Source organism: Zingiber officinale, chromosome 4A, assembly GCF_018446385.1.
Source record: "Zingiber officinale cultivar Zhangliang chromosome 4A, Zo_v1.1, whole genome shotgun sequence".
NCBI lineage: Eukaryota > Viridiplantae > Streptophyta > Magnoliopsida > Zingiberales > Zingiberaceae > Zingiber > Zingiber officinale.
Window position 1 is genome coordinate 54,155,198 of NC_055992.1, and position 13,347 is coordinate 54,168,544.

A 13,347-nucleotide genomic window follows, 5' to 3' on the forward strand; every position below is an offset into this window, starting at 1 on the left:
TAATAAATTTTCAAAAGAATAAAATGAAAGATTCTTCCTTCATTCTTAAACCTCATAAATCTAAGCAGCATGGAGGAGGCATGATTATAATTAAACTTCCACATAATCAATAGATGTGAATTCACATTCTGTGATCCGAATACATTAACACTAATTTATTGAAAGGTTCATTAAACATGAGATTGAAAAGGAACATGAATTCTTCTAAAAAAAACAATGCTCCAGCTCAAAGGAGGTGCAAAATGTGGGCTAGAGAGCACCTAGAACCTTGGCCTGCGTATTCCTTGACCTCTTAGATATAACTACAATCTTGGTAAAAATTAAACAGAATCAAAGCAAAATGAATAATATTTATCCAACTCCAAGGCATCAAAAGAAAATCATAATATCAATGGAAGAAGTAACACATGAACAATAGAACAATGTCATAACCAATTCTAAGGAAGCCTACATATTACTATAATGGCCTCAAGTAACTAACATGAATAACTGACGATATACCGACATCAATTAAACAAAAGATATGGCAAAAAATATCTGGACGTGTACAAGAATAATCTTGCAAATTTTAAAAAAATTGAAAAGTGTCAGAAAGATCAGCATGTACTTGTTAAAGCAAATGTGCCACCAAGCACGACACATAGCCGAGTTAGGAAATGAAGAAAACTACGTCGTTCTTCTCTTATTGTCACTGTAATAGGTGACAGATCATACAAGAAGAAAACAGCTGTTCAAAGGAAAAGGGAAAAATGGGGTTAAAATTCTACCAAAAAAAAAAAAACAAATCATTTTGTATGTTAAATCAGTATGACGCTTGAGACATTGACCTGGCCATGACCTATCAAAGTCACGCATTGGCACAAAGTATTCTGTGACAGAAAACTAGTTTGTAGGCAACACTTCTTTAGAGAGGTATCTGTATTCCGTTGGAACAATCTGCATTGAATTACCAATTAACCTCTTTCTTGTCTTTTAGAAGGAAAAGGTAGTACTACAAGATTGAATCTAAAGACAATCGAAAACTAGTGTTCTGCAGATTATATTAATTAAAAGAGAAAAATCAAAAAGGTTATAGATCACTACACAAACTGTGTAGAAAATAAGATGTGGCTAGAGTTTGACAAACCATAACAGACTAAGTAGTAATGAAAATGCCAGGACGTGAGGTTTAACAGTATATATTTATCTCACTACAGGGAGAGTAAATTTCTCAGTTGAAATCATAGAAAAATACAAGTAAATGAGTGCTACTTTTGCTAATGCAGGTTAATCCAATAAATGAAACTAAAAATGGTAGGTTGAAAAACCAAAAGATAAAATTTTTGTTTAATGAGATATAAGAAAAGCCTCAGATGTCAAGGAAAAAAAAACATCGTAGTACAATCCTGCAATTAGATGAAAGGGCAGAAACAACCTTTATATAATACTTGAACGTTCCACTTGTATCATCTAGTATCCTTGCAGTTCCATCAAGAGGATTATGGATCCCTAGATACTTTGGTCCAAAAGACAAATCGTGAATCACATGACTTACATTCACCTTTTTTGCTCCTCCAAAAATCTGTGCAGGAAGAATATAAAATGATGAGGTAATTGTACAAACCAGCATACTATTGTAACTTCAGACAAGTAATAAATTTAGCCACGTAGGTTGCCATATTCATTAAGTGCTTTGGGATACCATAGAAACAAAATTTACCTTAAGAACATGTAAAATAATTAAAATAGGAACAATAATTAAAATTGAATTGTTAATCGCATCAAAAGGTCCAAACCAATTCAAGTTTATCCAGTACTGCATATAATAGAAATAATCATTTAAGTAATCTTCATCGTGAAATCTTTGTAAACATGAATTGCTAAAATTCAATAACCACCTAAATAAAACCAATAGGGAGGAGCTTTAAAAAAAAGGCAAATCTACCAAAACAAAGGAAAATATCTTTGTTTATGTAAAGTAGATACTTTTAATTCCACATTTCTTTCATGCTTGGTTGCTTTCATCTACTGGAAATTGGCAAAGCAGAATCAATCAAATGAGAAGGTAAGCAGAAAATATTTTGTAGCAAATAGTTGCTTACATGATCAAGAAGTGGAGATATTGCACAAGCATTCAATGGATGTTCTATCACATACATCTGCAGAGACAATGAAGACAAGAGGGTGATTTTCAGTCCAGGGAGGTGAGAGTATTTATGTAATTAGCATAGCACACTACAAACAGACAAGACGCTATGGTGTAATTTCTTATTTCACTTTTTCTTATGAAGTTATAGTCGAAACACATGAACTTATGTTCAATATCCTTAAAAGCATAGCAAAAAATCTACTCCTGGACAAAGAACCCTAATTGTCCCTCCAAAAAAAATGAAGCAGAAGCAAAACCAATCAAAGATTTGTACCTCTGACCTGAGAAGCGAAGTCAAAACCAAGAATAAAAGTAAATACTAAAAAATATTAATGGATCTACACCATCACCTTAATTTAACAAGCTTTAAACCCCTAAAAAGAAAGTCTAGCCATCAAAACAACCAGCGCAAAGAAATTCCAACAAGGAACTCAAAAATCCCAACAGATCTAGCCCAGAGCCAATCGATTTCCTCCAAGAAAACACTAAGAAACAAGCTAAGCATACAAGGATCAACGAGGGATCACCTCCACGTTTGACGAGAGCCACCATGAGTGCAGACGACGAAGGAGCAGCCCTGAGGAGCCAAATCCAAGCACCAGTAGCGAAAACAGCAACGGAATCAAGACGATTTCTAGGGAAAAGGCTGCCGACGAATCAACGGAGAAACCAGAAAGCATGAGGAGAAGAAACCCTAAGAGATGGAGAAACCCGCGAGAGGGCAAAGACGGAAGGGAGAGGAGAAGAGAAGGGGAAAGAGGATATGGATGTGGTCGTTTGGGAAAGCGGGGCATTCAGCAGACCTCACAAGGGAGTCGTGTGTTGATCCTGATCGGGAGAGGAAGGGGCATCGATCTAGGAAGGGGAAGGACGGCGTGATCTAGGAAGAGGAAGGTTTAGGTTTGGAGGGAAGAGTGAAGTGTTGTAAATTTTGGTTAAGTATTGGTGGAAAAATTAAATTATTTTATTTATCATAGACACCGGGTTTTAAAAACCGCTGTTAAAATCGATGTCTATTAACGAAAAAAAGGCGCTCATAGACATCGGCTAAAAAACCGATGTCTATGAGCGAAAATCTGCGCTCATAGACATCGGTTTTTGGAAAAACTGGTGTAAAATACTCAAAGACATCGGTTTTTGCTTAAAACCGTTGTTGTTCCAACGATGTCTATCAGGGTTTTTCTTGTAGTTGGATATGCCTTACAAGGCTGACGTAGCTGTGGAACAAGGATGCTGAGGTGGCAGTAAAGCATTGGTGGGATAGAGGATCAATAGACCAATCTTGTGGACCAGTCGATTGACCAGATTTGGTTATCAAGGAAATTAGTAGACTGGTTCAAGCCTATAAAAGAAGATTCGACCAGAGGCTTCTACATCAACTACCAAATGTCCTCTTTCTCTTGTCTCGCTAAGAAACTCCATTTCTACGCTACTATACTACTTTGACAATTGCTCTCCTCTACAAACTCGATATTGTTGGTATAATTTAAGTTTCTTTGTGTTTAATTTTCTGAGGGATAGTTAGATTGTTACCACACCTTTGCATTTTATATAAAAAGGTTTTTTTTTTCTTTTGTAGTTATTCAGAAAGGAGAAAAATAGTGCTTGCCCACTCATAAGCGATCCAAGAGATTGTGTGATTAACAACCGAAGGCTATGAACCAAGTAAAAATAAAGTGTTCAATTTATTGTTTTTTCCATTGCATCTTACTCTTATTTTTTGAAGGAAATGTTCCCCTATAGCATTTTTCTTGATTCTACAATTGGTATTAGAGTGGGGGCTCTCTGAATTGGTGAAACCACCATTCCAATAGGTTTCTTTTCATTTGTTTTTCAATTTTATTTTTTTGCACTGCTAATCCAAGACCAAGTCTTCATACATTTGTTTGTTTTTTGTACAAAACTCTACATGACCCATCAGGAAGGATATAGTATGGTTCAATCTCCTCTCTTTTCCTACAATGATTTTGACTACTAGAATGGAGTACCATCTTAAGACTCAGATGAAAATTTTAGTTATAATCTAAACTAGATTTATATTACCCACCAACTGTTAGCTCTACTCGGAATTCCGTTCTGTTTCCCCTGTACAAAAATTTATACAAGCACAGAACTTTTTCTAGCAACCCATGTGCTTTTCAGAAGTTAAACTTGGATTGCAAATGAAACTTAACATTATTAAACCAAGTTCAACCCATGTGTTCATCAGAAGTTAAACCATATTACAGAAGTTGATTAAATATCTATTTCAAGGATTGACTTCCAGGTTGTTGGCGAGGCACTCGGCCTTCTTGGGTATGGGATCATCCACCACTTCCTAGTCAAAGCCTTTCAAAGAAATTGAATATTTAAACTCCTTACAGTAAATCCTAGGTTAAACTACAGAGACCTCAATCAAAGCACAAGATCGCTAGCCTCTTGTATTGGTACTTCAGGATCCATACAAAGAAAAAATAAACTAGTACACAGCGGAAACAATTAACTAGTTATACCTGTAGGTGCTTGGAATTCCGTTCTGTGTAAATCCCCTGTACAAAAATTTATACAAGGACAGAACTATTCCTAGCAAACCATTTGCTTGATCAGACATGTGTTCGATCAATCAAGAAAGTTCTTGATTTATCAAAACACATCATGATCGAAGCACAAGATCGGATCCTCTTGTGTTGGTATTTCAGGATCCATACAAAGAAAACAAAACTAGTTGCGCTGCGGAATAAATAACTAGTTGTATCTTTCTTCATAGACAAAGAACTCTTGATCTTCTGTTGTATTCTTCTCCTCTTTTTGGACATCATGTGGGCGACGATTTACCAAGGCAAACCACCCAAACCTTCTTTTGTTTCCAAGCCGCCTACCACCAAAAGATGCAAAGAAAAGGGTGCCTCCTTCTTCTTCTCCTCCAAACCACCTACCACCTAGGGTGGTTCTTCTCTTCTTCTTCTTCTTCTCCTCCAAGCTCCGGCCACCAAGGGAGATATGCACCAGCCCTAGAGGGAGGAAAGGGAGGAAGAGATGAGAAGGTGGGGCGCCGACCCTAGGAGGAAGAGAGGAGGTGGGCGCCGACCCTAGGAGAAAAGAAAAGAGAGAAAAGAAGAGATGAGGTGCCGACCACAAGCAAGGGAAAACAACTCAAGAGATATTAGGTTATGGTGGCATGGCCTCCTCCCTTTTTATAACCTTTGGCAACAGATAAAAGAGAAGAAATATTAACAGAATATTTGTTTAGAAAAAATCTCTAGAAAAGAACTAACATAATTCTTTTTAGAAAAATTTCTTAGGAAAGAATTAATATAATTCTTTTTAGAAAATTTCTAAGAAAGTATTAACATAATTCCTTTTAGAAAAATCTTTAATTCTATTGAGAAAAAATCTCCCTTTTACAACTCACTTTTTTTTCTTTTCTTTTCTTTTGGTTTGGTCGACCCCTTGCTTGGGCACCAAGCAAGGCTTGGCCGACCTCTTTCTTGGGTAGGAAACAAAATCAAATGAGTGAATGCGAGGCTATGTAGAGGCTACAATAGAGACCGAGAGGAGGAATTGATTTTGGTCTCCTGATGGACTTGAGCTTCCTGTATTCGACCCGAACACCAAACTCAAGTTCATCAATAATAACTGATACCACTAAAGAGTTATTATTAAACTACCACATGAGTGCATTAATCATGAGTGCGTTAATCTCCCTGAGTTTAAGATATCGTATACCCGTTAATTAAATAAGTTACTGACAACTCACTTAATTGACATCTGACTCCAAGAGTAGTACCACTCAACTTTATTATCATGTCGGACTAAGTCCACCTGCAAGGTTTACATGATAAACCTTAAGAGCTCCTCAAGGGGACATCATCAACCTAAATAAATAGGACACAGTTTCCTTTTATAATCAACAATACACCGTATAAATAGCACTATCTCCCAACTCATCGGGCCTATTGATTTAATGAATAAATCTCACCCATTGATAAGTCAAAGAAATAAATACTAAGTGTAGGTGCTTGTTATTATATTGGGATTAAGAGAATGCACATCCACAATAACAGAGGTTCTATTCTTTTATGCAGTCAGTATAAATCAAGCAACTTCAAATGGTCCTGCTCAATACACACATAGTGTACTAGTATAATTTTATAGTCAAGACAGACTAATACTAAATTACACTACAACCGTTCCAATGGTTATTCCCTATCCATCTCGGTGGTGAGCTACTATTTATAATTTATAAGGAACTGATAACATGATCTTCTATGTGGCACCACACACCATGTTATCTACAATATAAATTAAATGGACAACTGCATTAACATATAAATAAATATAAAATGCAACATTTGACCAAAGTGATTCGTATTTCAAAATAAATGTTTATACAAAAAGCTAGGCTTATAGTATACATCCCAACAATCTCCCACTTATACTAAAAGACTATGCTATCATACATCTAATTCCCATCCCCTCAATATACCCATCAAAAGCTCTCGCCAGAAGGGCCTTAGTGAAAGGATCTGTCAGGTTATCTGCTGATGCAATCTTGGTGACAACAACTTCTCCTCGCTTTATGATGCCTCGTATCAGGTGGTACTTGCGCTCAATGTGTTTACTTGTCTTATGGGCTCATGGGTCCTTCGAATTTGTTACTGCACCATTATTATCACAATAAATTATGATAATTTTGGGCAAACTAGGAATCACATCTAAGTCCTTCAAGAAGTTTCTGAGTTATACAGCTTCTTTGGCTGCCTCAGAGGCTGCCACATACTCGACTTCCAAAGTGGAGTCCAAAATGCATTTTTGCTTAACACTCTTCCATGTTATGGCTCCACATCCCATAGTAAACACATACCCTGAGGTTGACTTACTATTGTCCCTATCTGATTGGAAGTCAGAATCTGTGTAACCCATAGGGAGTATTTTTATCTGTCTGGTAAACTAGTATATAATCTCTAATCCTTCTCAGGTACTTTAATATATGCTTGACGGCAGTCTAATGTCCCAGTCCTGGGTTACTTTGATATCTGCTAACCATGCACATGACAAAACAGATATCCAATCTCATACATAGCATCACATACATTAGGCTTCCTACAGCCGAAGTATAAGGAACTACCTTCATCTTCTCTATCTCCTTTGGTGTCTTAGGAGACATCTCTTTAGATAAAGGTACTCCATACCAAAAAGGTAGAAAATCTTTCTTGGAGTTTTGTATGCTAAAACTAGCTAGGATAGTATCTGTAACGCCCCACCCCTTCCTGCTCAAGTTGACAGGGGTTACCTTTTTTTTTTTTTATCTTATCTTACTTACTTACTTGTTAATAATCTTTTCTACTTAAAACAGCGGAAGTCTTGTTCATAGTACATTTTTTTTCTTTTTAAAACTTTTCTTTTACTTTTCAAATCATCATCACTAACTACCTATCATATAAAGTCACATAGCATGCTTAACATAAATTTAAGCCATAATACTAATAAGCATGATGAAATGTCATGGAGTCATGAAAGAACGACATAAGCATAATTCTTATTAGATAAAAGCAGGTCTTTCTCTTTTAGCCGAGCCACTACTACACACGTCCTTCTTGCCCCTCCTGCTGCTCCCTTAGTACATCCATTCCTTGCCTTTATCTGTGGTATAAGGAAAGTAAGCTATGAGCACACAAGGCTCAGTAAAATCCTTCCTACTCACAAAAACCGTAAAGCATAGCATATTCATAAGGCATAAAGCATAAAGACAACTCATCATATCATGTATAGAAGCATCATATCGTAACAAAATCGTAAGGTATTATGGCATATCATAAAGTGCATCCTAGCATAACATAACATAATCGTAGTATCATGGCATATCATAACATAATCATAAAGTGCATCCTAGCATAACATAACATAATCGTAGTATCATGACATATCATAACATAATCATAAAGTGCATCCTAGCATAACATAACATAATCATAAGTATCATGGCATATCATAACATAATCATAAAGTGCATCCTAGCATATCATAACATAGTCAAAAGTATTATGCGAGATGACTTACAAAAACATGTATCATGAAAAATATATGCAACATGTCTTTTGAAAACTTATTACATACATACTTAAACATAATCTCAACATGATTAGGGCCCCGGCTTGTACCACATACATAAATGTGCACGTCCTATGTAGGTCCAAGGTAGCAAGTCTCGAACCCTACAAGGCATACATACTAGGCCCGTTTCTTAGTCCATCGACCTAGGGGCACTTAGGAGCCCATTCCTAATGAGGCCCGTTTCTTAGTCCATCGACCCCGGGGCGCTTATGGAGCCCACCCTTGGTACAAGCCATATAAAGTAAAGTAGCATGACATACATATCATGGTTCTTATTATCTCATGCATATCATATTTCTTAACGTATCATATCATACAAGATTTGGGCACACAACTCATCATAATAGCATGCATAATTTGGGCACATAGCACATCATAAATACATGCATAGTTTGGGCACACAGCTCATCATAAAAGCATACATAATTTGGCACACAGCTCATCATAAATAGCATGCATAATTTGGGCACACAGCACATCATAAGGGTTATCAACATGCCTAGATCATGAGCATACATAATTAAACATAGAAGCATAGCAAGCTCTTATCATATCATGAACATTGCATGTGAGACACAAGGGAATCATATTTAGGTCTCTAACCCTAATATCATATAGTGGCCGAAACATATAGTTGTGACTTAGGTTAAAAATCAACATACAAGCATGTGAACCCTAAACCAATATCATATCATGTATCACAAGGAACATCATGAGCATGCTTAGTTTAGGTTCTAGGTTTCCTAAGCTTAGAAATTCTGTCATGGCCGAATCTTATCAAGCATTACATTGGGTAAAAAGCAACATACAAGCATGTGAACCCTAAACCAATATCATATCATAAATCATGAGGAACATCATAAGCATGTTTAGTTCAGGTTCTAGGTTTTCTAAGCTTGTAAACTCATCATGGCCGAATATCATCAAGTATCTCATTTGCTAGAAAATCAATATACAAGCATGTGAACTCTAAACTAACATCCTATCATACATCATGAGAAACAATATAAGCATGTTTAGTTTAGGTTCTAGGTTTTCTAAGTCTATAAACCCATCATGGCCGAATATCATCAAGTATCCCATTTGCTAGAAAATTTCATATACAAGCATGTGAACTCTAAACTAACATCATATGATACATCATGAGAAACAACATAAGCATGTTTAGTTTAGGTTAAAGGTTTCCTAAGCTTATAAACCTACCATGGCCGAAACTTGTTAATCATGGGACTAGGTTTCATGTGGCATAAAAGCATGAAAAACCCTAAACCAATTTCATAGCATTTATTACAAGGAACATCATAAGCATAGTTAGGTTGGGTTCTTAGTTTCCTAGGCCTTTAAACTAGTTGTGGCCGAAAGTTCATAAAGCATGAAAAGTTCTAATCAACCCTACAAGCATGAGCATGTCATGTTAACTTCATATTTTTGTCTTAAGGAACATCATGGCATGCTTAGTTTAGGTTTAAAGTTCTCCTAGGCCCTAAAACCTACCATGGCCGAATATTCATGAGCATGGAATAAAATTCTAATCAACATACAAGCATGAGCATATCATGTTAACTACATATCTTGTCTTAAGGAACTTCATGGCATGCTTAGTTTAGGTTTAAAGTTCTTCTAGACCCTAAAACCTACCATGGCTGAATGTTCATGAGCATGGAATAAAATTCTAATCAACATACAAGCATGAGCATATCATGTTAACTATATATCTTGTCTTAGGGAACATGTAAAATACCGGAAAATAGGTGAATATCAATAAGGGAATTTTCCGGAATTTTTGAAAAATTTTCGGGAATTTTTCGGAGCTCGTATGGACGAGTTAACGGGACAAGAACGGGACCCGGAAAAGCCTGTTTAGGCTACCCATTTAAGTGAGGAATTGTTTATTTTATAAATTACTTTTTCTTATTTCTTTTCCTTTATTTTCTCTCTTCCTCGCTGTTTCCTTCTCTTCGCCCGCGCCTGCTCACCCGAACCCTAACCGCCGACCACGGCGATTTTTCTTCCTCCCCTTCCACTTCTTCTTCTTCCCGAGATACCACCGGCCATAGGAGCCCTAGCGCCGACCTTCTGCCCACGACGTCGGTCTCTCCTCTGTGCTCTAGCCTTGATTCACTGCCGACCTCTCCTCTACCCGCCGCCGCTGTGCCCTAGCCGGAAGCCGACGGCCACGGTTCTATCTCTCACCAGCGGCCATTTTGTTGTTGTCCTTGCTAAGCCCTAGCGCCGGCAGCCGACCACAGTGCCCTAGCCTTCCTTCTGCCGCAACCGCCACAGGGAGCAGTGACGCCTCCTTTCCTCTTCTTCCTGTCCAAGCGCCGGTGAAGTGCAAGCACAACCGAGCAAAGCCTTCACATTTCTCTAGCGTCATCCTCCTTCCCTCTGTGCTGCCGAGCCGACTCTCACAGCCCACTTTCGTGCCCTAGTTGGGTGTATTGCCGCCGCTGCTCCTCTGCATAGTGCCGCCGTCGTTCGCCCTATTGTCGGCCAGCCGAACCCTAGATCGTTGCTTGCTCACCTGGGCCCTAGTTCCCTAATGCTGAAGCCTCTAACTCGTGCCCTAGCAGTGAGGTCACTTGTTCTAATTCCAGTAGCAACCATCTCTTGTAGTTGGATCATGTGCTAATTGTTTTTGGTTTCTGGCAGCAAGGTTTTCAGTTGTATCAATTGGAAATTCTTCGACCTTGGATTTAAAAGTGATACATCCAGATTTAGGTGAGTTTAGAGGTGATTCCATTCTACATTGAATTTCATTAATAGTAATGGATAGTACCAGTTGATATTAGATTGATAAATGTATTTGTTGTATTCCATTTGGATAAGTTAATTGATGATCCAATTGAGGTTTATAAATTGGGTTTGTATTTAAGTTAGATTTCAGGGATTCGATTTAGCTAATTAATTTGTATATAATTAGCTAAACCTGTATGTCGTATTGATACAGGACTTTGACGCGAGACGAGTATCTCGGAGTCGGAATTGGACTTTTCTTTTATCGGAGGTGGGTACTTTTGACTTATTGTCTTTGATATGCTTAGTAATGAAAATAATATGTTGCATTAATTGTGTTTCCTATTTGTTTCGGTTAATCACTGCCCAATACATGTTACCTGTTTGATTGATTGTTTGTTTGCATCTCGTATTGATCTTGTACCCGATCTATCATGCTCATGGGTAGTGATATAACCATGTTTCACATGTTCAGGACCTAGGTTTGATACCTTTTTGATCAGTATGTCTTGATTTGATCTATTCACTATGGTACCCATTGTTATATGCCCAGAGGTTGGTTTAGTATATTACCATGCTTAGTGACATGCACCATTTGCATGATCGCATGCTGTGCGATAGATTGCTCCATTATTGTCGAGCACTTTGCCAGTTTTCATCACTGTTCAGTGCTCCGTTGTGACGCTCATGGGTAGCGTGACACAGCGTGGTAGCACGTCAGTTTGACTCTTCCGGTGCTCCGTTGATCCGCTCAGGGGTAGTGTGACGCAGCGTGTAGCACGTTAGAGATTCCTCCCCGTCATAGTGTATCGGGAGATGAGAGCATTGCGCTCCCCCATTTATGATTTAGGGTAGGAGTATGTATGTACTCCGACAGCATCCTGTCCACTCGATCACTCATCAGGAGTAGTGTTGCGGAGTGCACGGTAGTCACAGCCCTACCCACTTGGTCCCACTTATGTTGTGAGTTGGCTGACTGGCATCAGGGGTGACCATGACATTAGCATCATATGCATGATGCATTTATTGTTTATGATTGTGATTGTTGCATTTATATGCTGCATATTGTTTGGATACCTATGTTTGACATGCATGCAGGTCTTCTATACCTTTCGGACTGTTTGTCCTTATACCGGGTCCTGGTTAGTACAGATTCTCTCCTGTCTTCTTCGGTTTGCATTTACTTTTATTTTTATCAGGAGACTGTACGCATGATTAGTACTAGGTGTTATTTCTTTACTTTGCATATCAATTGTACCTGCTGAGTGTTGGACTCACCCCGCCTCCATTGTTGTTATTTTCAGGTTGATGCTGTCAGGAGGGAGTTCCAGTCGCTAGTCCTCACTGCACGTAGTGCTAGATCCCTGCAGACCTCGAGGGTTTATTTACCATTTGGGTTGTTTTTTTTATTTGCTTATGTGTGTACTTGGTTATTTGGATACTTGGACATCGTATGTTTTTCTTTTGATATTGATGGATGTTCTATTCGATATGTTTTTACTACATGCCTGCCTGGACGGCAGAAGAGGTGAGTTTCGTCGGATTTGAGCTTTACGAGTGTAGTTGAGTAGGGTGGATTTCGAGTCAGAGTACTATAGTTTGTGGTTACTATTATTAACTGCGTGGTTGTGACAGCCAGAGGCTGAATATCTATATAAACTGCGTGGTGATTGTTTTAATTTATTGTTATTATTCCAGCCGCCTGTGGCTGAGGTATGTGAGAATGTAGAAAAGTTTCAGATTGTCCACCGTACAGGGGAGATGCTGCCGAAATTTTCTCGGACAGGGACTCCTCTGGGGCGTGACAGAACATCATGGCATGCTTAGTTTAGGTTTAAAGTCCTTCTAGACCCTAAAACCTACCATGGCCGAATGTTCATGAGCATGAAATAAAGTTCAAATCAACATATAGGCATGAGCATATCATGTTAACAACTTTCTCATCATAAGGTACATATCATAAAACAAAAAGGAGCATGCTTGGTTTGAGTCTTAACTTACCTATTTCCTTTATTCATGCTTGGCCGAGAGTCTAGGGACATGACTCTAGGTTCTAACCAAATATTCTAGCATATGAACATTAGATAAATCCCCTACCATAAGACACATATTACAAGAAACATATTGAGCATGTCAAATTTGGGTCTTACATTTCCTAGGTCCTTCTTGTCTTGGCCGAAAATTCCATGAAGGTATCCTAGGTTTTTAGGCAACCAAATCTCATAGAAAATACACAAGCTATTGTACCACAGGTGAGGGGAAACTTACTTCCTTTCGCTTGTGGTTTTTCTTAAGGAAAAAGGTACCCTAGGTGCAAAGGAAGGAGAGAGCTTCTTCTTCTTGCACTTCCTTTTGTTTCTCTTGCTTGGAAGGGGTAGATCTTGAAGGCT

General features: G+C 38.1%; 1 long non-coding RNA gene across 1 annotated transcript; it reads right to left on the minus strand.

The window, feature by feature from the left end:
• Positions 1 to 643: 643 nt before the first annotated feature.
• Positions 644 to 1,549, minus strand: LOC121973302. The gene is made up of 3 exons (XR_006109488.1): positions 1,415 to 1,549; positions 828 to 936; positions 644 to 727 (listed from the first exon to the last, which is right to left on the minus strand). It is a non-coding gene; the product is annotated as an uncharacterized LOC121973302 (long non-coding RNA).
• Between the last annotated feature and the right edge of the window lie 11,798 nt (positions 1,550 to 13,347).